This window comes from Ursus maritimus, unplaced genomic scaffold (genome assembly GCF_017311325.1).
Source record: "Ursus maritimus isolate PB19 unplaced genomic scaffold, ASM1731132v1 scaffold_15, whole genome shotgun sequence".
Lineage (NCBI taxonomy): Eukaryota > Metazoa > Chordata > Mammalia > Carnivora > Ursidae > Ursus > Ursus maritimus.
In genome coordinates, this window is record NW_024423897.1 from 17,255,656 (window position 1) to 17,279,493 (window position 23,838).

The following is a 23,838-nucleotide window of genomic DNA, read 5'->3' on the forward strand; positions in this document are numbered from 1 at the left end:
ATCTGGTCTAAACGTTGCCAGTTTGCTAGAAAACGGTCTAGAAGTTTATTGATCAAAGTTCAATCAGAGAAAGAGAACCTCTGTGAATAATATATATAGCTACATTACAGGAATTTAATGTGACTTTGTGTCTGATCCTGGGTCTGAAGTCAGCAGGACAGGCCGTCAGGAAGGGAAGATGGATGTGAAGTGGGGGAGAGGATGAGGTGGAGCCCACCAGGACGAAGTGGTAAGAGACTGTCATGGGTCTCTTCAAAGGCTCTGACTCAGTGGAGGGAAAGCTGCTGCCCTTCTTTATGAAGCAAAGCATGGAGCTGGCACACGAGTTGGAGGGGTTAGAGACTTGGGGCTGCCCCCACGCTAAGAACGTGAGCTGGCAGGTGATCTCCAACAGTGCCTGGTGCCCTGCACTGACTTTCCAGGATAAAAGGAATATACCTGTTATTTACCTCCCACTCTCCAAGCCTGGCGCAGCCATGCTAACTCAGTGAAGGGAATTCCGGGAAATGTAGTTCTAACTTAGCTGAACTGGATCAATATAAATCCACCCCACATCACCCCCTTTTAAATGGCGGCTTTGACTCGAACACACTGTACTCAGTGGAATCAACTTTCAGGACAAAAACTGGTGGAAATAAAACAAGCACCTGCAGAAAGTGAGAAACATGGGCTTTTCTAATTATACAGAATCTACTATTAAGTTGAGTGAGTTACTTTGAATTCGAGCCCCGCACATCTGCAGCTGGTATTTAAATTTTACCAATGAAGCTCCTGAATTTTTAGAGATAGCTCTGTCTTTACATCCTGAGTTGAAAAATCTAAGCAGAATATTCTCGGGTTCTGCTCTGCAGATTTAAGAAATGGATTGGGTATTCTCATTTGAAGGCCATTTCTCTCAGAAAAGCAGTGATATTCTGTCCTCTAGAGCAAAACTATTTTGAAGTTTGCTTCTATAAAAGGCAAGTCAGACCATCACAAAACATTCTTTGGAATCAACCCTTCTTTTCCAGTGTAGAGTTTGGTGACAGATTTAATAAACATTTATTTCTCTAGGCCTAAGGGGACACAGTGAAGTGGCCTGTATCCCAGACTGGTAGAGTCTGGGTTGGTCTTGAAGGTCCATTAGGAATTGACTCATTTATTTGTTTAACAAACATTTACTGAATTCCTAGTATGTGCAAAGTGCTGGGGTCACAGTTGTAAACAAGATAGCCCCATCCTTGCCCTAGTGAGTTTATGTGCAAATGAGGATGAGAGACAAATTAGGTGAAGAGTCCTTGATGGAGAAGTTATAAGGACCCTACAACTACTGACCGGGTCATGGAAGAACTGGAGCCTAGGAAGCCTTATGCTGCCACCTGAAGGATGAGAAGGGATTAGCCGGGTGAAAGAGGAGTGTGTCAAGCAGAGGGAGCAGCATGCCTAAAGACTTTGAGGACAAAATAGGTTTTTTTAGGTGGAAAGAAATTTTAAGAAGGCTGATAGAGAATGTGGTGTTAATAAGAGGAGGTAAGTCAGGCAGGGCCTTGCAGAATATGGTGAGATAAAGGATTTAAAAGGGAGAGGTGGTGTAGAAGACTAAAAAAATAATGGACAACATGATCAAATGTCTATGCTACAATAATGATGGTGATTAATTTTATATTTCAACTTGCCTGGGTGTGGCACGCCCAGACAGTTGGTCAAACGTTATTCTGAGTGAGCCTGTAAGGGTGTCTTTGGATGAGATTAACGTTTAATCGGTAGACTGAGGAGACTGCCCTTCCTAATGTGGGTGGGCCTCATCCAATCAGCTGAAGACCTGAATGGAACAAGAAGGCTAAGAAGGAACTTCTCCTGCCCTCAGGCTGTAATTTAGACCATGGCGTCGCTTGAGTCTCCAGCTTGCACTGGAGATCTTGGGACTTCTCAGCCTCCATAATCATGTAAACCAATTCCTTATAATACATCAAATATATAGGATATACTATAGGATATATGTTTCCTTTTGATTCTGTTTATCTAGAGATCTCTAATACAATATGTATATATTTATATATTATTACGTATATGGCTTCAGGATGGATATAAGGGAGTGGGGCAAGAGGACTGTAAGACAGGAGTTATCCAGGTGGGAGAAGATAGTGACTTGGATTTGATGATGGAGAAACTCAAAGACATGTCGGATTGGGGGCGTTTGAGACATCAAGTGGAAATGCGGACATGCGGGGCTAGAAAAGGAAAGTGGGAGGCATGTTTGATCATCATTGGCAGTATATTTCTGTAGTGCTGAGTTCATGGTACATATCTGAAAACCTACTTAGATTCTGTGGACTTGTTTTGACTGGTGAGACTGGGCAGGTGTACTGCAAGAACTGGCTGTCTCAGCCACGTAATGATGGTGGCATCCTATCACAGGGAACATTTCCTCTGAAATGCTCTCTTTCCATAGCCAGAGACAAAGCAGATTCCGGACCAGAGTTCTAAAGTGCCAAGACTCTGTTGCCCTTGGAGGTGGTTTCACAGCTGTTGTGTGGCCCAGGGAATAGGACAGCGAGAAATGTGGTTGTGTCTCCTAGGTTTATGAAGCCCTGGAGAAATGTTTTCTTTATTGAGCCATCATTTCCTGGCACATTTCTGCAGTCATTTGTAACCTTTCCTTCTCTACTCAAATTCCATTTCAAGTACCTGTATAACATGGCGCAGCAACCGTGTCCCTTTCTCCCTTGGTTACACTCAGAAGTGTCATGAATCAAAAAACCCCACAAAACTTTAAAAGCTATCACAGGGTCTGTTTTTAAAACTCAGAGAATAATTTATTTGCTGTTGGCATTATCAGTTTGTTCTCTCCGTTTCAAGCTCATTTTTTGTTGAAATTGTTTTTGTGGAAACAGTGATTACTTACTCAGATTTCTCGTTTTCATTTCCTTCATCATAAGAATCTACATTAATCACTTCCAAACCTAGACAAGCTTTTAGATCATATTTTGCTCCCATCCTCAGAGAATGGAGACAACGGCTTTTGTTACTTTCGGGAGCGACCTTCAAAACATCATAAAAACCAAGTCCTATATGTGGTAACTCAAATAGACGAGGGTTAACGCCAGCCTCTGAGGAAAGAGCATATTCCCGCTAACACCCAATACCTAGGATTACTGTGGGTGTCCTCAGTTTGCGGGAAAAAAATGAAAAAGTTCTGTTTGAAAGGGACATGATTTACAGAAAGCTGGTGGGTGGGGCTGTAAAGTCGGTGGCGTTTCTGTTCATTACAGTGGCTGCTATGGGGGAGCTCTTGAATTGGCTGAGGCCATGGCTGGGAAATTTCAACGGAGTCAGAATCACATGGGGAGCGTTCAAAGCTTGGGTCACATCCCACACAAACTAAATAAAGTGCCAGGGCATCTATATATTAAAAAAAAAAAAAACAACCTATATTGTGATGGTTGAAGATCGACTTAGCAGATCCGTGTGCGTGTTAGAGGTATAGAAACTTTAATATGGAACGCTACCATTCCACTGATGGAAATAGAATGGTTATGGTATTGCTTCTGGCTGAAAAGTAGCCCAAGCTGTGAGACGGCAGCTAAATTAATCTACTTGATAAAATGAAGACCTGCAGTACATACTCTGGGGGTCCAGTGTACTTCCCTGGCCAATTGTATTTCTGGGTTGCTGATGTGATGATACTGTGTATATAAAACCATAGCAAATCAGTGGGATTCTTTGCTCAAGGAGTGTGTATATTTCTTGATCAATTTCCTCATTGATCTTAAGTTCACTGGCTCTCTGAAATCTTCAAGAGCTCAAAGCTGAATTCCTACTTCAAGAAAAGTGCTTTAAAAATTGCTCTCATATTTTACTTGTGTGTTTGATAAACACTAATGAACCAACAGTTTGGTGAACTTGGCTTCTATCAGTATAATGGACCAGTATGTTTAAAGTATATTGAGAATATTTAAAGTAAAGTAATGCTGAGTAACATTTTGATGCCAGACAACTTTTAGAGCATGGTATTGGTTAACATCATGTTTAACACTATGGCTCTTTCAGTTTTTAGCTTAAAAATGTGGGGCGCCTGGGTGGCTCCGTTGGGTAAGTGTCTGACTTCGGCTCAGGTTGTGATCTTGGATGGAGCCCCATGTGGTTAGGATCCTCACTCAGCAGGGACTCCGCCTGTCCCTTTCCCTTTGCCCCTTCCCCTGCTCTTGCTGTCTAAGAAAAACAATGCAAAATGCTCCTCCTGACCTCATTTCTCCTGCAACCCTTGTGATTCATCCTGTATTTTTGAGTTAAGCTTTTGTACAGTATGATTCATAGGAACCTCAGAGGCCTCGAGTGAAAGCCCAGTGTCCTGTTCCAGGGACGGATTTAGATTCACGTACCATCAGTGAATGCATGTCACATGCCCTGCACATTGGGTGCTTTTCATTCTTTTCATTTTGTTCCATCTGGTATTCAGTTACCAGCCCCATTTGAGAAAGAAAGCCATGGAGCTTCAGAGAGGTTAAATATCATGGTCCAGACCATGTGCCTAAAGACTTGCCTATCAAATCCAGGCTCCCTGATTCCTAGCCAGTAGGTTTTATAATATTCCACGGTTCTGATTGCTGAGAAGTAGTTCCACCTACTGGGTCGAAGTCTCATTCTGTAATTGGCTACGTAATCTGGCACTTTCATACGTTAATATCCAAATTTATAAAGACAAGCACCCTAGTTAGCCTGAGGTTTTCTTTATCTGGGCTAAAGCAAATCTTCAGCAGGTGCTCCAGGGAGTCTACAGCGCAACCCTCCTGGTCCTGCTGCCTGGAGTGGATGGGAGGCCCACCAGCTCCCTCCTCTAATCTTCCTCGTGGTAGCTCTGGTTTCTCTTAAATAAATACCGCTTCTTTAAAGAGGCCTTCCCTGACCCCTTCTATCACTCAGTGACATTCCTTCATGCCACTGAACACAATTTGTAATAATTTATTTGATTTAATCTTTTCCTCTAGAATAAGCCCTGTGAGGGCAGTAATTCCACTAGATTGAGGTCTAGCACCAAGGACACTGCCTGTTGTTCAATAACTTGTTGAATGGATGTCCCTCTTAGATTCTGTTACTTATCATCGAATAGAGAGCTCCTGTTATATGGTGAGCAAGGTCCAGGACCAAAAGAACCAGCCTCTCCCCTTACCTTCTCGGTATGATCCTGGACCACTTAGTGCAGTCTAATGACATTACAATATGTGGTCACCTTAGTGTTATCTCCGACTGAGTTTAGACCAGAAAAAAAACACCCCTCAGTGTGTGACCCATTTTGCTGGTAACCACCTCATTCTGTATTTGTGCTGTTTGGGCCATATTTTGCCCCTTGTAATAAGTTACCTTTTAGATTTTCTAGGAGGGCCACAGCTCCCCCCGCCAACACACACCCTGAAATATATTCATCTAAGTCTCTTGGGAAGGAATATAATATATACTCCATATAGTAGTTTAAAGCCTGAGATTCAGCACCAGGATTTAAGTCCAAGCACCATCATCTGCTGGATGTTTGGTCTTGGGCAGAGTGTTTTTGAGGCATTCAGTAGGGATAACAATCTCTCTCTAAAAGGACTGTTATGAAGCTGCAATGTGGAAATGTAGGTGATGCCTTAGTCAAGTATACGGTACACAGAAACTGGTGACAAGTGATAGTTTTCTTACTGCAGTCATCCAGATAAAAATTCCGTCACACCTATTCATTCCCTCCTAACCCGGTTAGGATGGGCGATTGCTTTTCTTCCCCATCTCTAACTGCCTCTGGCGTTCTTCACGTTTCACCGTCCACAAGAGGCCTCCTGGTTTACACAGTGGCAATATCACAGACTTGGCAAAAAGCCTGCATGCCAAGGGTAATTTAAATCCAAGACATTCAGAGGCAGGTGGCTGAATAAGTCCATTCTTCCTCCACGGTATGTTTCTGACTGTTACAAGATTTACTAAAATGTCAATAACTTTGAGAAGGGAAAATCTTGACAAAATCTGTAGAATCTAGCAGTGACTTTTGCTGGGGGAAAACTGATCACAAATACTGCGCCTTAGTAGTCTACCAGGGGCTTCCGAACGGTGATTAGAAGCTTGGATTGTGTAGCGAATCGTATTTCTCAGAAGCTGGGGTATCCAGGGTGACTGCATTGGAAACCGCAGCCATCATAACTGCCCGTTTCATTGGAACTCTCTCCACAGTTCTTCCTGTGTCCTCACATTCTTCCCAATGAGAGATTCTTCCTCATGAGAGATAGAAACTAAATAATTGATTGGAATATCAAAGAAATGATGTACATTTCCACACTCTCACTTCTCAAGTCTTCCCAATATGACCCAATGCTCTCAGAACATTTAATGACCCATGCAACTAACCTGACTCCGTGGGTAACAGAGCTAGGCTGTCAACTGTTGTAATTAGAAATGAAAATTAAGGAATTAACACAGGTTATTTATTAGACTTCCCCTTGAAATGAAATTTCTAGTTTTGAAGTCAGTTCAGCTCCAGAAGGAGCACTGGACCAGGAGTGGATTCTTGTTACCAGGTTCACCACTAACTCGCTCTCCTGTATACAGTGAGAGGGTTAGACCAGCGAATGAAAGTGTACTTGTCCCAGTCCTAAAAACAAATCATGTTTCTCATTGGTATACAGATTTTGAAGGATTAATAGCAAAAGAATGTATTGTCTGCCATACGATTCTAAAGCAAGAGATCCTCTGAGTCAAGGGGTGAAGACGATTTGTGTCCGCACTAAATGGAGACACTCAGAGACATCCTGAAGGATACTCTGCCTCCGTTTGTTTATGTGTTGTATAGGAATCCCTGTCTGGGGGACCCAAAATAGGTGAGCTGCCTCACATACGAGTAACATTTCATTCAAGTTCAATATTATAAAAGCTATTTAATAAAAAATTATGGCTAAAAATTACTGCATACGTCCTATGCACTAGGCACTGTGCTAATCGGAACAATGTTAGGAGGAAGCTGCAAAGTGGATATTCCAACCACAGATCTATTACCAGAACTTTTAAATGCTACCCTAAGACTGCCTCTATTTACCAAGAATGAGCAAATGTTAGAGTAACAAGACTCTACTTCTTCTCTATTACATAGAGAACCTATGTTTTTGGACTTTCCCACGGTCCAGGGAATCTCAGGGCATCCTGTGCCGTATGTGGTCACATCTCTAGTGAAGAAGAGATGAGGTTAGCCAAGGCCACCCAGTCTCTGACTCACAGAGGTGAGCCTCCGGTAACCAGGACTGCCTGGCTTCCAAGGATCTTTCTCAAAACCTTCCATGGAATTAGCAATTCTTGTAGCAGATGAATAAATTCCTGTGGGACATGGGACCCACTGAAAGGCCAGTGTTTCTTGGAAGGCTTTTGTAGTCAGCTTAAAAAGTTATATGATTTAATTCATCATTAGTTAAATTTCTTGACCTCTCCCTTAAAATCTCTAGGCAAAACATTCTCCGGGAAGATGTGTCAAGTTTGTCCCATGGCCTTCTGTCTCCTGACTGGAGAAGCACTGTGCCGGAATAAAGCAGAGTAAGTAAACACACATTCTGGGGTCTGACATTCCACTCAATGGCTGTGTGATCTTGGATAAGCGCTCCGCTTCTCTGAGCCTCAACTTACTCATCTACAAAAGGAAGGTAAGGTTGATGCTGCTTTTTTTTTTTTTTAAGGTTTTATTTATTTTAAGAGAGGGAGAGAGAGCACAAGTTGCAGGGAGGGCAAGGGGAGAAGCAGACTCCCCACTGAGCAGGCCCCTGGGATCATAACCTGAGCCAAAGGCAGATGCTTAACCAACTGCGCCACCCAGGCACCTCAGTTAAGGCTAATAGAAGTTTTATAGAGCTGTTACCAAAAAGTATATGTTCATTTAGTGCTCAGCAGAGGTGTGGCCTATTCTACCACGATAGGGTTGTGAACGTGGGAGAAGAAAAGCTCTGAGACCTGGTTGATTAGTGGAGATACAGGATGAAAGTGCTTCCATACTTCTCTTCTGCCATTGCTTTGGTATTTCAATTGGTTCCCTGTTAAAAGTATGATTTAATTTCAATCGGCCTATGGCCTTTTGGGATTTTTCTGCCCTTCATCTTGGTTTGTTGCAGAACTAAATGGTTTTGAACTATACAGAAGCTCACAAAGTTACACAACTCTGGCAATGAGTCTTGATCTGGTTTTACTTCAGAGCCCGCAGTGCAGGGGGTGAGGGGGGTGGAAGGCCATGTTAGCAGTGATACACCTGGTGGTGAGACTGCTGTGCATTTCTCTCTTCTCCTGTGTTTGTCAACTTAAATGAAAATGAAGACAAAAAATGCTTTTACATTTATTTCTTTTACCATGCAATTTAAATAAAAGCTCACCCTAGAACTCTGAATCTTTCCTTAAGAGTGGCAGGGTAGGAAGACACTGCAGAGATGAGAAGAGTACTATTTATAATATTCATGGAGTGCTTCTTGCAGTCCAAGTGTTGGCTTAAATCCTTTGTGTGTTTCATCCCATTTAATGCTTGCTACAACCCTAAGATATTTGTCCTAGCATCATCTCCATTTAGCCAAAGTGATAGACCTCACAGCCCAGAATTGTGGTCTCTTAAGGGCTTTGCTCCAAACATTTCTGTTCACACACGTGAGAGATTTTCATTTGAGAAAGATAGAATAAACCAGGGTCTTGTTGCAAGGCAAACCATGAGAATAGTAAAGGCATGTGGCCATAAAGAGAAGATCTTGTTCTCAAAGGAACGATCATGGTATAATAATGTGCTTTTCTTTACAAAGTGAAAGCTTCTCAGAAAAACCCAAGAAAGATCTATAGTATATACCATATTTTGATGTAAAGCAGATTTTTTACATGATGCAGATATCTCTGATAACAATGGTATTTATCAAGATTACAAGGCGTTAAAACAAATCTTTTTTTTCAATTACTTTCTAATGAAATGTTCCAATTACCTTTTGAGTGGTGACATATGGCTGTAATCTATTCCAGTGGGGATGAATCTTGCTTATACAAGGTTTCAAGGGCTCCCTCCTGAACTACATTAATTACTGATGTAAACAAAGATAGAGGATTATTATCCTATTTATCGATAAATCCTGAACCTCATTGCAATACAGTTCTCTGGGTTAGATGACATTCATCAGCAGGTAATTTCCAACACTTAGGGTGCAAATCTGCTATAAAAGGGATGTTTCTACAAGCCAGCTGAGTTTGGAGCATGTTTATTCATGGGGTTGAACTCTGGGATAACCAGGCAAGAAGTCCTAGAGCCGCTGTACACAGTGACATTGGCAAAATAATGCTCTGAAGCAACTGCTGGGCGAACAAATGAGTAACTGCTGCAGGGAAATGTCAGCCACTATTTCAAAGGGCTTTCTCTGGGGCTCCTGATGAAGAAGAACTGGGCTTCCACCAGTACCAAGCCTATGAAGTGCCTCTACCTCTTGCAATAACTTATGACCTGAACGGGGTTTTATTTTAGTAAGGAATTCAGAGGCGAGCAGGAAGAAAGTCCCATCACCGCGAGAAGCCCGGTTTTCCAGCAGCGGAAACCTTTCAGCCTCGTCGTCGGGATCACTGCCTTCTCGATCTGCAACACCACGTCACTGTTGGTTTCAAAACAGGGATTCGCCATGAAGTCATTCTTCCTCGTTTCTCTTCACTTTTTGGGTTTTAAAAACTTCCCCAAGCTTTGGTTCACCATCTGCTCTATGAGGATGATGCTTGTACTGACCTCATAGGATTTGGGGGATTTGAATGTAAGATACTTCATGCCTGGCCCATGTCGAGAGTTCAAAGAGGTTAGCTATTTCATCAAACGATTAAATATTCATGAGACAGAGAAAACCTCTACCTGTTGTTCTTTCCTCAACCTTCCTTCTATATTTTCCATTGAAAGGAAACTTGTGTAAAACATGGACGGTGATTTATAAAAGGAAATACGTTGATTACCTTCCCTGTTTACACAGTGATGAGTAATTTATACATGTTTGTTTGTTAGTTTATTCCCACTTTATATGTGAAGAAAAGATTTCTATTATAGAACACATAGGTAAGTAGCAGAGATGAGATTCAAACCTAAATCTAAATTCACAGTTTCTGGGGGCGGGGGTGTCTCAGTTGGTTAAGCATCCAGCTCCGGATTTTGGCTCAGGTCATGATCTCAGAGTTGTGAGATGGAGCCCAGTGTCCAGCTCTGCATGGAGTCTGCTTGAGATTCTCTCTCCCTTTGCCCCTCCCCACACTTGCACACACACACTCTAAATAAATAAAATCTTTAAAAAAATGAATTTAGGACATACAGGGAAATAACAAAATGCTGACACTGTTTTGTCAACCTCTTTATTGAGGCCTTACTATGCCTGATGCAGTGTATTGAGAATATCGTAAGGTACTTTTTAATCACTTTTCCTCTTTTGTACAGGAGGAAACTGAGGCACAGAAAGGTTAAGTAACTTGCCGACGTCCATACAGCTAGGTAAGTAGCAAAACTTGGATTTGAACCTCCGCACTCTGGTTCTCAAGTCGGTGCTCATTATACTACGTCTCCTGTACACTCACGATTGGAAAGCAGAAAGCATTTACTGTCAGAGACATAGAATGAGGTGGAAGACATGAGCTGTGGGTGGGGAGTACGTTAGAAAAGTCTCACAAGGAGAAAGAGGATATTGGAAGGAAGACTTCTCAAGGTGGAGGAAGCACAGGGACTTTGGAGAGAAGGGTGGGGATGGGTAGAAGTGAAAGATAGGTTGAGGAGGTGAGGAAAGACCATCAAGACCTTTTGGACCAAGGAAAAGAGGATGGAATCTGTCCTCTCAAGGCGGATAAATAGGGAGCAACGTGCTAGGACTGTGTGTAGAGAGACCCTCTGATTTCAGGCCCAGAGAAAATGGCGCAAGGGGTGACGGACAAGATGGAAAGCGGTCAGACAGGTTCGGGGGTCAGTGTGGAGGGAGATGACATCTAGATTTACGTCTTCATGTTGCCCTTGACTAAGCATGAGAAGCAGGGATGGGAATGGGGTGGAGCGAAGGCGCTGGCCTGTGGTGGTACTCTCAGGAAAGATGAACATCTTAGTGGGCACTTGGGATGGATGAGGTTTAGCACCCTCACAATCACTGTGACAGGCAAGGTCTCCGAAAAAGAAATAGGATGCAAATATGTCTGAAGAATTTAGGTATTTTCAGAACTTCTAAGCATAGCCATCGTGAAGATGTGCTGCAGGAAGATAACGCTTAGAAAACAAAATCAAACATGGACATAAACACAACCGAGAAGTGGAAACTCTAGGGAGAGGATGGAAATTTGAAAAGAAAATCCTAAGATCTAGTACTGGATTTTAGTAGATGCCAGGTCAGTGACAGAAAATAGAGTAGACAAAGCGTAAGATTAATAATTAACCAAAGAGAGATATGGATATGCAAATTAATAAACCATCAAGATAATTAAGAGCTGATTATAAAGCAGAAAGGTGGTTTTTTTTTTCTTCAAAGATTGGAAGATGATTAATTATGCTGTGTTGCAAACACATTAGTCCCTTGGTCAGGCCTGCCTCTGTCTGCTCCCACAATCTCTGCTGTGGGCCACACGTGGAAACTATCAGGCTCAACCGCCTTTTAATTCTGATACTCCTGTTTCTTTCTGATACATTTCCATAACCTGCCTGGAACAGACTTCTTAATAACCAACTGATTCTATGCTAAGATGCTCCAGGGGTTCTAAGACCATCTATTAGTCTTAGCCCAGTCTTCCTTGGATAAATGGTTTTATAAGACCATGCTTCCAATATGCAGTACTCCTCGATCAAGCTTGACCCTTCCCTGAGATACCCTATCATTCGTGGCATCACCATGCTAGAAAATTCCTTAGAACTCCAGACGTATATTGTTTATAAGCCCTTCCATTATTGTGTTTCATCCCAGACATCCAGACTCAACAAGTCCCCAGTTTTAAGCATGGTATTTCCTCCCCAAGTCTGGTTCTCTTACGGTGCTCACTATCCTGGTGAGGGTGAGTGGCACCACCATTCTTAGTCACCGGCTAGCATCCTTTCCTGACATTGCAGAAGTCCTGCAGCGTGCTCTGTGAAAGGCTTAGTAAAAACGAGCACCCTAGCATATGAATCTTCAGGAAGTTATAGTTTACTGAGATACGTACAAAGGACACATTCTCAGCAAGATCTCAAGCTGGAGGATGTTTAAGAAGAGAGATTTCTCAAGTCTCTCCAGACGCCCCCAGAGGATGGCTTGAGCTGGTACCTGGTTCTCTCTGTTCAGGGTGAGGTCCCACCACGGTGCAGAAAGCCCCAAATGGGGACTTATATCCTCTAAAACTCTAGAACAATTAATTTACCTATTTGAAAAAGATTTTTAGCAAACCTTATCACCTAGATTAACATCCAGTTATGATATTTTCCTGTGCTACAGGTCCATCCTGCTCCCTATCCAGAAGTTTCATAGTAGCGGTGAAGCCTCCTACCGGAGCGCTACACTCAGTCCTGTACCAATGACCAGTGCCTGGCGGTAAGCAGTTGGTTATCTTCCATGATAAATAACTGGTGAGGGGTCCAGGGGGTAGGCCTGCTGAGGGATTACACAGCCATCGTGTTTTCTCTTGACTTCCAAATTCAAATCACAGGATACCCACTGGTTTTATTTTCTAGATCTCTTGAAATCTGTCCTCTTATTTCCAAACCTATTGCTATCATCCTGGTCCAAGTCCCTAAAATCGTTCCTGTGGACCATTGTATAGGTTTTCTGTTTTCACCTTGGTTCCCTCCAACCCATTCTCTACATTGCAAGGAGAGTGCTCTCTTCTAAAATAGAAACTAGATCATGTTATACACAAGCATACACACCTGTCTTGAAACACTTTCAGTGGATCCTCACTGCTTGGAGGCTAAAGATGGAAATTCTTAATGCAAGGATCAGTGGGCCATATTATCTGGATACTTCTTAACTCTCAAGTTTCATCTCTGACCTTGTTCTTCCACACCACCTTCCTTCCAGCTCTCACACATGCCACGCTCCTCTCCACAGACTGCTTACCAGTGTGCTCCTCTGCCAGGGACCTCCTCCAACACATTGTAAGAGCCCAACTCCACATTCCTTCCTCAGGAGAGGCTTCTACAGTCATGGGACTAGCTCAGTTCCCTATTACGGACTGATGCAGCATCTTGAATCTTCTCTTATTTCTGTTTGTAACTACTACGATTTTATATATATTAGGTGAAAAGGGGAGGGATTTTTTTACCTGTTTTGTTCACTGCTATATCCCTTTGGGAGGATGGTGCCAGAAACGTGTGGGTCCCAAACCAACATTTGTTGAGTAGAAGTGAAGAAAGAAGCTCACTGTTGAACCCCTAATACCTAGCTCATAGATGGGAATCTGCAGGCACTGGATAAATATGCGAAGGACTGAGATTACAGTCCAGTGGGATGAACGTGAATGACTCCCTCTCTCATCTTGCCTCTCAATTTCAGATCATCATGGTGTGCCTTCCGTTTCACACTTTGTAGAAGTCTGGGGAGATGGAGTGTTTAAAATTATAATTTCATCCAGCTCTAATCTTTCCATTTGATTGGATAGTGCTGGCATTCAAGGAACTTTTAATCCTTTCTAAGCAAAGGGCTATTTCGAACTCCACTACAAATAATATAGTTTCTTTAATGTTTAATTTACTAGCAGGTAAGGACTATGCAAAAAGCTTTCACTCTGAATGTGGATGTATTTGTGATTCAGAAGCTGACTGGACCGTTAGTGGGCAAGGTGGAAGAAACAAGATGGCTGGTTCTCTGTCAAAAGGCGATAGAATGTGTTTGTTCTGTATAGCCCCGGAGGTTAGTCAGGGAATAAGGGGCAGAAGTGGAAGGGAGAGATTTAGTTTGTCGTAACATAAAACGTTCCATTTATGGAACGGGCTGCCTTATGATGTGGTGAGGCCTACAGCTGAGGTTGTTTATAAAGTCCGAATGGCTAGTTGTCAGGGCAGTGACAAGAATAATTCCAGAACTGGATGTACCATTGGATAAGATGACCTCCACGCTTCCTTCTCTGAGATTCTAGATTTGGTGTGGAGTACATGGTGCTTGGGAAGAGGTAATAAAACACAGTATGATAAGGGGAGCTGAACAGCCACAGAAGAATTTATTGTGGTGAATTCTGAGCTTGTAGCCCAGGAACCAGAATGAACCCAAAGCCCAGAGTAGTGGCTGTATAGATTTTATGACAACACTGTCATCAAGGCTTTGATTATAGTTGTGACAAGACAAAACTTATTAATGTGAGTGTTCACAGGTTTCCCTCCTCCCCATGTCTGCTCCAAAATAAACTTGGCCTCGCCTGCTTAGATTCTCTCTTCCATCCTGTTCCCTCCCCCAACAGAATTTGTCATAGCTAATAAAAACCAGACAGAGAGGGGTGGAGAAGGATTGACCACTCTGTAGACTGCAGTATTGGCAGAGTGGGCTGGACACAAGTGTGGATTAGCTGTCTCGTGGGGGTGATGTATGATGGATGGTGTAGACTGTGAGACCGGTTCCCCATTGTGGAATTCCTTCTCAATTACCCTTGCCTTTCCAGTGTGATTCTGCTCTAGGAATAAGCTATCATGGACTCAGGGCTTATAAGGATTATACAGACATTCTCAAAATAATAATCAATTGCTTCCATGATCAATCACTCCTATTTTTCAGATGCCTATTACTTTTGTGATCAATGGCTCCTGTTCCTTCAGGAGTCCAGCATGGGAAACACTGGAACCAAAAGACAGAGTCTTTTTCTTTGCTAATGACTTTCACTAATAAGACGACAACCATCAGCAGGGACCTTCCCTGTGTTCCCACCACCCACCTAACCTCCGTCTGTACTCACATACTTTGTCTTTCCTGCTTTCACTGTGCATGGACTCTCCCTGCTCCCAGGGCTGAACCCTGAACTTAAGATCTCGCCCCTACTTAACTAAATCATCTTGCTATTCTTTCTCCTTCTCTGTAGCATGAATTTTCCTTTGTCATGCATCATTTCATTAGCATACAAACTTGCTGCTTAATTTCTCTCCGATATCAAAACTCCTAAAATACTTATTTATGCTTCCTCCATCGCCATCAAAGTCAGTGCTCCAGTCTCAGGCTCAGTAATCATTCTCTCAACTGTATTTGACACTGATCCACCCTCCCTCCTTCATGAATGTTCCAACACTTGGCTTTCACGACCTCTCTCTCATTCCTTTCTTATCTCATTGGCAGTTTCTCCTCTTCTCTCTGACCTCAAGACTCACCACCCAGATGATTTTAACCAGTGTCCTGGCCTGCTCACCAAATCTGAGTGGACGCTCCCGCTTAGGCCTCTATCCTCAACTCCAGGCTTGTGTATCTGCCTACTGAATTTCTCCACCCGGGTAGCCACAGACATCTCAAACATAAGCCATTCAACCGAAACTCCTTACTCCTGTTCCTTGGCCCCTAGGTCGTTCCCTTCCTGCAGCCTTCCCCATCTCTGTTGACGCAACCTCGTTTTTCCAGCCATAATCATTGGGCTCATCACTAATTAATTCCTTTCTCTTTCTTACACTCACACACTACTCCATCAGGAGATGCTGCGTATATTTCTTTATTTTTGAGAGACAGTGAGCAGGGGGGCGGGGCAGAGGGAGAAACCGATTCCCCACTGAGTGGGGAGCCTGATGTGGGCAGGACTCGATCCCAGGACCCTGAGATTATGACCTGAGCCACCCAGGCGCCCTCTGCTTTCAATATATATTTGGAATCCAAGCTCTCCTCGAAACGCCTAGTGCTACCAATCTGGCCATGTCCCCATCTTATCCTCTCTGGATTGCTCAAGAGCGTCTTCACCTGGTTTGGCTTTCCTCCCTGCCCTTCACAGTCTGTCTTTTTACAGGAGCCAAATATTTTTTAAAGGCGGTCGCACATCTGGGCTAAAGCAATCCTTGGAATGCCGGCCTTATAGGCCCAAGGTACCTTTCTGCGGCAGCATACAGCCCTCATTTCACGGTGTGGCTTCAAACCCCCAAGGGGTAAGCATGTCAGCTAGAGTAAAAGCCCCAGGTTTTACAACCCTCCAGAATGCCTCCGAGCACCTGGCCCCCCGCTGCCTCTCCTCCCTGAACAGACAAAAGCATGCAGCCACACAGGGCCTTTGGACTCTGTTTTCTGTGGGTGGACCTCACCTGCCCCCACCCCAACACACACAGGGCTTGCTCCCTTACTTCCGGTGCCTGTTCAAAACGCCAGTGGATTAGAGGGCTCCCCTGACCACCACTCACGATAGGCTTCTCCCCCGGTGCTCACCATCCTGCTAGCTTTTCCTATTACTTACCTGACATCTGTTTATTAGCTTTAAGGTCTGTAGCTTCTACTGGCTACTTCATGTTCAATAAATATGTGTTGAATTAATGCTTGGTGACTGTTCACTGAAAGGCTTTGAGAAAAGTAATAGATACGAATGTGGTACCTCAAAGCTCTGCCTCTCTTCAGTCCGCCTCACAGAGAAGTCAGGGGGCAGAGCTTCCAGCATGACCAGAGTAGGGGCCGAAACACGTGGAATCATTGCGGCTGGAGCTGTAACACAGAGCCCCCCTCCCTTGGAGAGTGTTTCTCTCTAGGGAGGACTCTGGGAAAAAGGAATTCAAAGGGACCCTTTGAATTCAGGGATCTTGTGACTCAACTGTGATCCAATGTGGGGTTTGGAAACAAAAATTTGCAATAACATGGTCCTTTGCTCGCCCTTGTCCTGGGTGCCTAGGGCCTAGCCTCATCGGGTCTCCTCACTGTATCTATCCATCTATTCCCCACTCCCTACCTTCCTTAGAGACCTTAAGGGGATAGCTGTGACTTGTGAATGTGGGGAGAACTCTCCTTTCATTGTATGACACATCCTTAAAATCCCGGGTCCTGGCTATCTCCTGGCCATTTGCATCTTAACACTACTACAAGAAGTTTCGATTATAATGAAGAACCACCATCTACCCCTGCTTGTGCATTTAGGTACTGTACCCCACAGGGCCGTGTCTTCACTCCTACCTCAACAGGTAGCACTGTGAGACTGAATCCTGCTCTCGTATCTTTAGGTCGATATACCAGTAGACTCTAAGTAGATTACCCTTTAGGAGTGGGCCTTATCTAATCAATCAGTCAATGGCCTTAATAGAAAAATACTGATCTCCCTAGAAGAAGAGGGAATTCTGCCAGCAGAATGCCTTTAACTACAACTCCCCTGGGTCTCCTGCCTGTTAGCCTATCCTGCGGATTTTGAAATTGTCAAGCCTCCATAACTGTGTGAACCAATTACTAAAAACACCCCTCTCTCCGTATATGGAGAACCCTGACTCACACACACAGTCTGATAGGAAAGATAGATACAGATTATTCAAAAGTCACAACTGTCAATGAAGAATTATTACAGCGGATACCACTATGGAGAAGCACATGGGGTTGAAGTCTAAATTGGGGAGCTTTTCCCTAGTTAGGGAAGCCAGAAGGTGTCCCTAAAGGAGTAGCTCCGGAGTTGTGATGTCAAGGGGAAGGAGAACTCAGGATGGCAGAGGATGACATTATAGGCAGAGACAAAATTGTACAAAGCCTTGGGGACCGTCTCCTTTTAACCTTGCTAGCACTTGGAGATGGATACTATGACTGTCCTCCTTTTATAGATGAGAAAACCAAAGCACGAGGAGGTGAACTATGCTGTCCAAAGCCACATAGCCAGGATGGTGGGACTGGGATTGGGGGATGGACACGGGAGCCTGTGCTGGCAGCCATGAGGCTGCGGTGCCCCAGTCACACAGGGCGGCACGCATGCCCCGTTTTCTGACTCACGTGCTACCAATGGACTCAGGGGGGAAGGCTGAGTTACTTGCAATTCATCCACTCACTCGTCATGTGTACTAGACACAAAAATCTCCTGGGCCTTGCGCTAAGTGTTGGGAGTTGAGATGAATGTGACGTAGAATCAGTCAAATGAAGGAACAGACATGTTTGCACAGAAGGAACCTCATTTGCGAGGGGAAGCCGTCACAAAAAAAGTACCTTTTGAGCTGCACTTTGAAAGATGCGGTTTTAGTCAGGTATGGAGAGACAGAAATGGTGGTCCTGAAGGAAGGGTTTGTTTTACTCACAGATCCCTAGAAACATGAGGCGTGCCATGCAGGGGGGCCATACGGGGAAGCATCAGGGTCAGTCTGGGGGCAAGAGCCTTTAGTGTGGTTTCCACAGGAAGGAATGGTCTAGGCGGGCTAGGCTTAGCTAGCTTGACTAACTGTAGCAGGCTCTGGGTTGTAAGCCCTGTCCCTGGCTGTCTGGTCCTGGCCCTGGGGTGCAAGGGCAGGGAAATAGTGGTCTAGAGTGTAAAAGCCTAACAAAGGAGGTGGTGGGGAGTAGGGACTCTGGATGGGTTGGTTTGCACATGACAGGTGTGCCTACAGGCAGGTGAGCTGGGTGCTATCCTTAAGAATTAGCTAATGTCCTGGTGGGCCAGTGCCTCCCTTGATCTCAAAGCATCAGAATACAGAAAAAGACAGGGTTAACATATACCAGGAAGAGATGGGGTGAGGCTGTGTGGGGACGGCCACACCACGGACAGAGCCACGGAGGCATAAAGGCGCCTGGTGGTTTGGGGAATGACAGAGATATAGCTGAAGATATGCAGTTGGGGGAGATGGAATTGGAGTTCAGGCACCTCAATGAGGAGCTCAGCTTTTACCTCCAAGCACTGAGACACCATTAAAGGCTGCGTGATCGGATGTACTGGTTAGGAGACAAAGGCTATGTCTTAGAGGCATCGTACATCCAGTGACCACGGAAAACCAGCCCAGCTTTTCCTAGCATGGCTTCCAGTGGGACTCCCTTGAACTCTACATTTGCTGTCAACCTAAAGCCCAGGTAAAATGCCTCAGATGTTTTCCTTTTTTAAATATTCAATGTATTAATTTCACACATGAAGAGAAACCATATTAAATCTCACTACGTAATTAGCCAAACCACAAATACATTTTCAGAAACAAAGATGACTCATGTCCTCTCCTAATTAAACCTTGAAAGGTTTAATTAAAAAGCATCATTTGGAGAAAACTAGTTTAGGCGGAATTGGGGCTTAGCAGCGTGTGTGCGCCCAGAGCTGCCCCGTCCGACCCCCGCTGAGGGAGCAGGGGCCCCGGAGGGACGGCTGCGCTCTCCTCACGCAGGACGCGCGGTCTCAGAGGCGACAAGGGAGCAGGTGACGGGAAGGAGCAGCCTTTGAAGGAAACGGAACTCAACTCGCTAGACGCCAAGAACACACTGGAGGATGGGCAACACAGCACAACAGGGAGAACGGCGGATTTCCCAACACGGAAATCGAGGCACAGAGGCGCGAGGCAGAGCTAAGACACCCCGCCTGACTTCAGGGCCCTCTCTTCAAGTTGCCTCTGGAAGTCGGTGAGAAGCCAGGGAGGCCTGGAGCAGCGCCCGCGTTTGAACCCTGGCGGTGGGGTTTCAAGCCTCAGTTGCTCCTCTGTGAAAAGGGGACGAGTAAGACCTTGGAAGGCAGTGGTGAGGTTTGACTAAGAGAATGCACGTGAGTGCGCGCCTGGGTGGCTCAGTCCGGTGAGCGTCGGCCTTTGGCTCAGGTCATGATCTCAGGGTTGTGAGATCGAGCCCCACATCGGGGAGCCTGCTTCTCTCTTTCCCTCTGCCTCTTCCCCAGCTTGGGCTCACACTGTCTCTCAAATAAAATCTTAAAAAGAGTGCACGTGAGCCTGACAGGGGGAGACATACTGCAGACAACAGCTCTATCTACCAATCCCTACACCAGTGCTACCAGCATCACCATCAGACAAGCTTAGTGGGTCCCGGCGGAATTTGACGACAGTAGCTCAGCGGCCAATCAGCACTGAAGGGGAATCACAATATTAAGGCTGTGCTGCAGATTTTTCTAGTTAAAAGACTTTGTATGGCAGAAGATATATTTAGAACACTGTTTTCTTCTAAACAATGTTGTCAGTGTCCTACTTAAAACCAGGCAAAGGTTTCCTAAATGCACTTAAGAATTAGTTTTAAAATCCTTACCCTGGCTACCTGTGAGGCCCCGTAGGAGCTGGCTCACCTCCCTCATCTTGTACCACTCTTCCTTTGCTAAGGACATCTTGGCACAGGGGCCACCCTTCTGCTTCTCCGACAAGGGCTCCGTCTATGCCAGGCGCTGTGCGAAGCTCCGATATGTGGATTAGCTCACTTAATCCGCACAATAGCCTTATGAGGTGTGTACTAGTGTTATCTCTGCTTTACAGTCGTGGAAAGTGAGGGCTTGACAGGTTAACTAACTGGCCGAAGACCACATAGTTAATGGGTGGAGAAGCAGTAATGCGGACCCAGCCACTCCTGCACCATGGCCCCAACGCTCCAACTCCCCACTCTACCACATCCCCCCAGTTGGACCTTGCCTGGCTCTCCTGGCCACTCCGAGGAAATGTTTGTCGAATGAGGCCAGACTGATGGTGACGCGAGAACATGGCTTAGTCACTGAGGACTGGGAGAAGCCGGCATGACGAGCCAGCCCCGTCTCACCCGCAAAAGAGACAGTCTGTGCATCCTAAATATAACGGTGTGACGTGTCTACCTCTCTCTTCAGTTGTCCCCTCGCGGGGTCCTCACTGAGTTTGAAGTTTGATTCAAGGAACCACATTGCCCTTTGCTGATGAGCTTCTACGAGACTTAAAGGCTCTAATCTCCTGTCCTTTCCATTTAGTCTAGAGTCTGTCAACTTATAATAATTCCATTGAATTTAATCTTCATTATTCATCTTATCTATTCCTGCCTCCCCCTTTCCACAATTGCTTCTTAATTAATTTTCAGTCCGAGACAAATGACAGGCAATACGATGATTGACCAGACACGTTAGGACGAATGTTAACGTGCTTTCATGGCGCTTCACTACCACGAAGGCTGAGGGGCTGTGTACCAAATGTCAACCGTCACGGCTCAGGGAGCCCTTTCCTGGGCCTGTCAACAGTGAGCTCTAAGAAATACGAGCTCTTTTTCTCCAGTAAGAACAGCACAGATGTTCAGCCCCAAGTATTCCTGGAGGTATATGTGGTTCTCACAAGCCTGACACCAATGACCTGAATTTAAGACAAGTGATCATTGAAAGGCTGCACATTCTTCATCAAAGATTTGTGTTCTGAATGGCTTGTTTTGAAAAAACAAATATGCTTCAAGTGAACCTCTCTATGTCTATGTATACTTATTGACTATATCGTATCACATACACGATATAGTCAATCAAACAGGTATGAAGATCTCAAAGTCTCACTAAATTAACACATGCAGTCTATTCTCATTATTCACGAGAGTTATGTTCTATAAAGTCCCTGTGAACACTGAAATAGCAAATACTGAACTGTCGCTCTTAGGGGAAATACAGGTCAGGCTCCTGTGAGCCTCTGGTCAACTGATCAATAACCCTGTTTTGTGTTTAAAGACATTTGATATACATATTGTTGCTTCATTCACAGTGAGCTCACGGAGAGCACCATAACTCATGTCTGATGAAGCTTATTAACACCCATATTTTCTCCCTAAAACACAGCACAGCCTCCTTCTGCTGAGGAACCCCAGACAGCAGCAGTTCAACACTATGGTTGGGCGCCATTTTAACGAGAAAAATCACACAAACAAGTGTCAGTAAATAAACCACAAGAAGGACACATGTTTACAGCATGAGAGCTGACACGATAAGGTAGAGTTGCCTTGTTAAGCCTCAGACGGGAACAGGCACACTGAGGGACTCAAATTTTTCACCATTCTGCCCCTGTCCGTCAACGACCAGAGAAACAACAGCAAGTCTTGATTTGGGGGTTACACATTTCTTCTTACTTATTTGTATTTATTTTGTATCCTTTTTTTGGGTGTGTATTTGGAGGATACATATTTTTGATGTATTTCACTTTGGGGAGTTTCAGGAAGTCATTTCAGTGAGTACGTGAATTAACAAATACAGGGTCTGTGAATAATGAAAATTGACTGTGAATATTCATCTTGTGCTTTCTATTTGAGATTCCCTTCACACATGTGGGAGTGAACAGGTAACTGGAACATTTATTTGACATGAATCTGGACCCACACTCTTCCTCTATGAATGGCACAATGATTTAGCTCCTTGAACTGATGCTGGACTGCTGCAGGGATTAGGACCAATTGGTGTGTAATGCACACCTTCCTGCTTAGTTGAGAAAATACTAGAAACTGGTCAAGGTAGCCAAGTGGTAGTGGACGTTATGGGGAGACTCCTCTAGCTCCCAATGGTCCCTTTTAACTTCCTGGTCCCCCTTAACTGCAACTAAGCTTACATATTTATATATTAATTCAGCTGATGGGAATATAGTAGTAAAGAATCTCCTCATGAGGCTTACATTCAAGTCTGAGGGGTAGATAATAAATAAGATCGTTTCCCATTATTTTAAATGCTATGAAAGAAATAATGATTGATAGGATAGAGACCAACTGGAAAACTAAGCTATGCTGGAAAAAAAAAATGTGGGGAACGCCTATCTGAAGGAGCCCATGAAAGGACATGTGAACCCAAGGGAAGAGCATAGGCAAAGCAGGGAAGAGAACAAGGGCTTAGTGCCCATCAAGACCTGCACTCATTATGCCATGTGGACTGAGGACCAAGGGGAACAGACGGAGCAGAGCCCAGACCACCCTGGCTCTAGTGTTTCCTAAGAAATTGGATGCTGGTTTTTGGATTCTGTGAGTTTATAATATTTTCTCCCTATACCCAGAGTCTGTCTAGTCTTTTTTTTTTTTTTTTTTAAGATTTTACTTGAGAGAGAGAGAGAGCGTGAATGGGGCAAGGAGGAGGGGTAGAGGTAGAGAGACAAGCAGACTCCCTGCTGAGCAAAGGAGCCCAATGCAGGGCTTGATCCCAAGACGCTGAGATCAGGACCCGCCCGAGCCCGTCAGATGTTTGAGCCACCCAGGTGTTTCAGTTTCTAATAATTGCATCTGATGCTTTTTATCTAATAGGGAAGCTGATGAGAATAGGGAGGTGGGAACATTACCTTGGCTGGAAAAATAAACTTTATCAAATATAAGTTGACAAAATAATGACTATCTTATCTGATTTCCATAGCATGGCTGCATACAACAGCTCACCTTAAATGTTTCTTAAAGATCTGCCAAGCCTGCAGGGTTACCTTCTTTCGCAACCACTGGACAGACTATTAGGCTATCACACCTCTGCAGAGATACATATTTTTGATGTATTTGACTTTGGGGAGTTTCAGGAAGTCATTAAAATATAAAACCTGATTAAAAAAAAAAGTGCATGTACGGGATTAAAGCTAAAATAGTAGCTCCCAGGGATCTCTCACTGAGCAAAATCAGCTCGGGGCCTGGGGACCACCTTTCCCTGGAGTCACAGCAAGAAGTAAAGTTCAGCAATTACCAATCCTCACAGAGAGGGTCATGCTCTGGCAAAATACAGCGGATTAAAAGGCACTTATGTTGATGCTGATGGCTGCCGGAGCTGCTGGTATCAAAATTTATCCCCCCTCCCCCAGCTTCATTTTCCCTCTTATCTCTGACTGCTCTGTGAGGGAGATATCGAAGGATACATTTGCAGGAACTTAACGTTAACTTGGCAGGAAGCCATCCACACTGCCTTAACGGTGTTTACTAAAGTAGGACATTCTAGAACTCCACTTCTATGGGACAAACTCTATAAAGCCTCCTAGGGTGTTGCTCAGAGTTTGGAAAGTGAAGGTACTTATTTATTTATTTCTATTTATTTACTTTTTAAAGATTCATTGATTTTAGAGAGAGAGTGAGAACATGCGCAGGAGGGGAAGAGGGAGAG

At 44.3% G+C, this 23,838-nt stretch overlaps 1 protein-coding gene and 1 long non-coding RNA gene across 3 annotated transcripts in view; one reads left to right on the forward strand and one right to left on the reverse strand.

Moving 5' to 3' along the window:
* Positions 1 to 23,838, reverse strand: part of SGCD (sarcoglycan delta) — a 547,542-nt gene that overhangs the window by 16,998 nt on the left and 506,706 nt on the right. The window lies entirely within an intron of this gene.
* Positions 7,450 to 23,838, forward strand: part of LOC103664550 — a 55,797-nt gene continuing 39,408 nt past the window's right edge. Inside the window, exons 1-3 of the long non-coding RNA XR_005834842.1 lie at positions 7,450 to 7,527; positions 10,412 to 10,465; positions 12,414 to 12,509. This is a non-coding gene — a long non-coding RNA (uncharacterized LOC103664550). The remainder of the gene's footprint in view (positions 7,528 to 10,411; positions 10,466 to 12,413; positions 12,510 to 23,838) is intronic.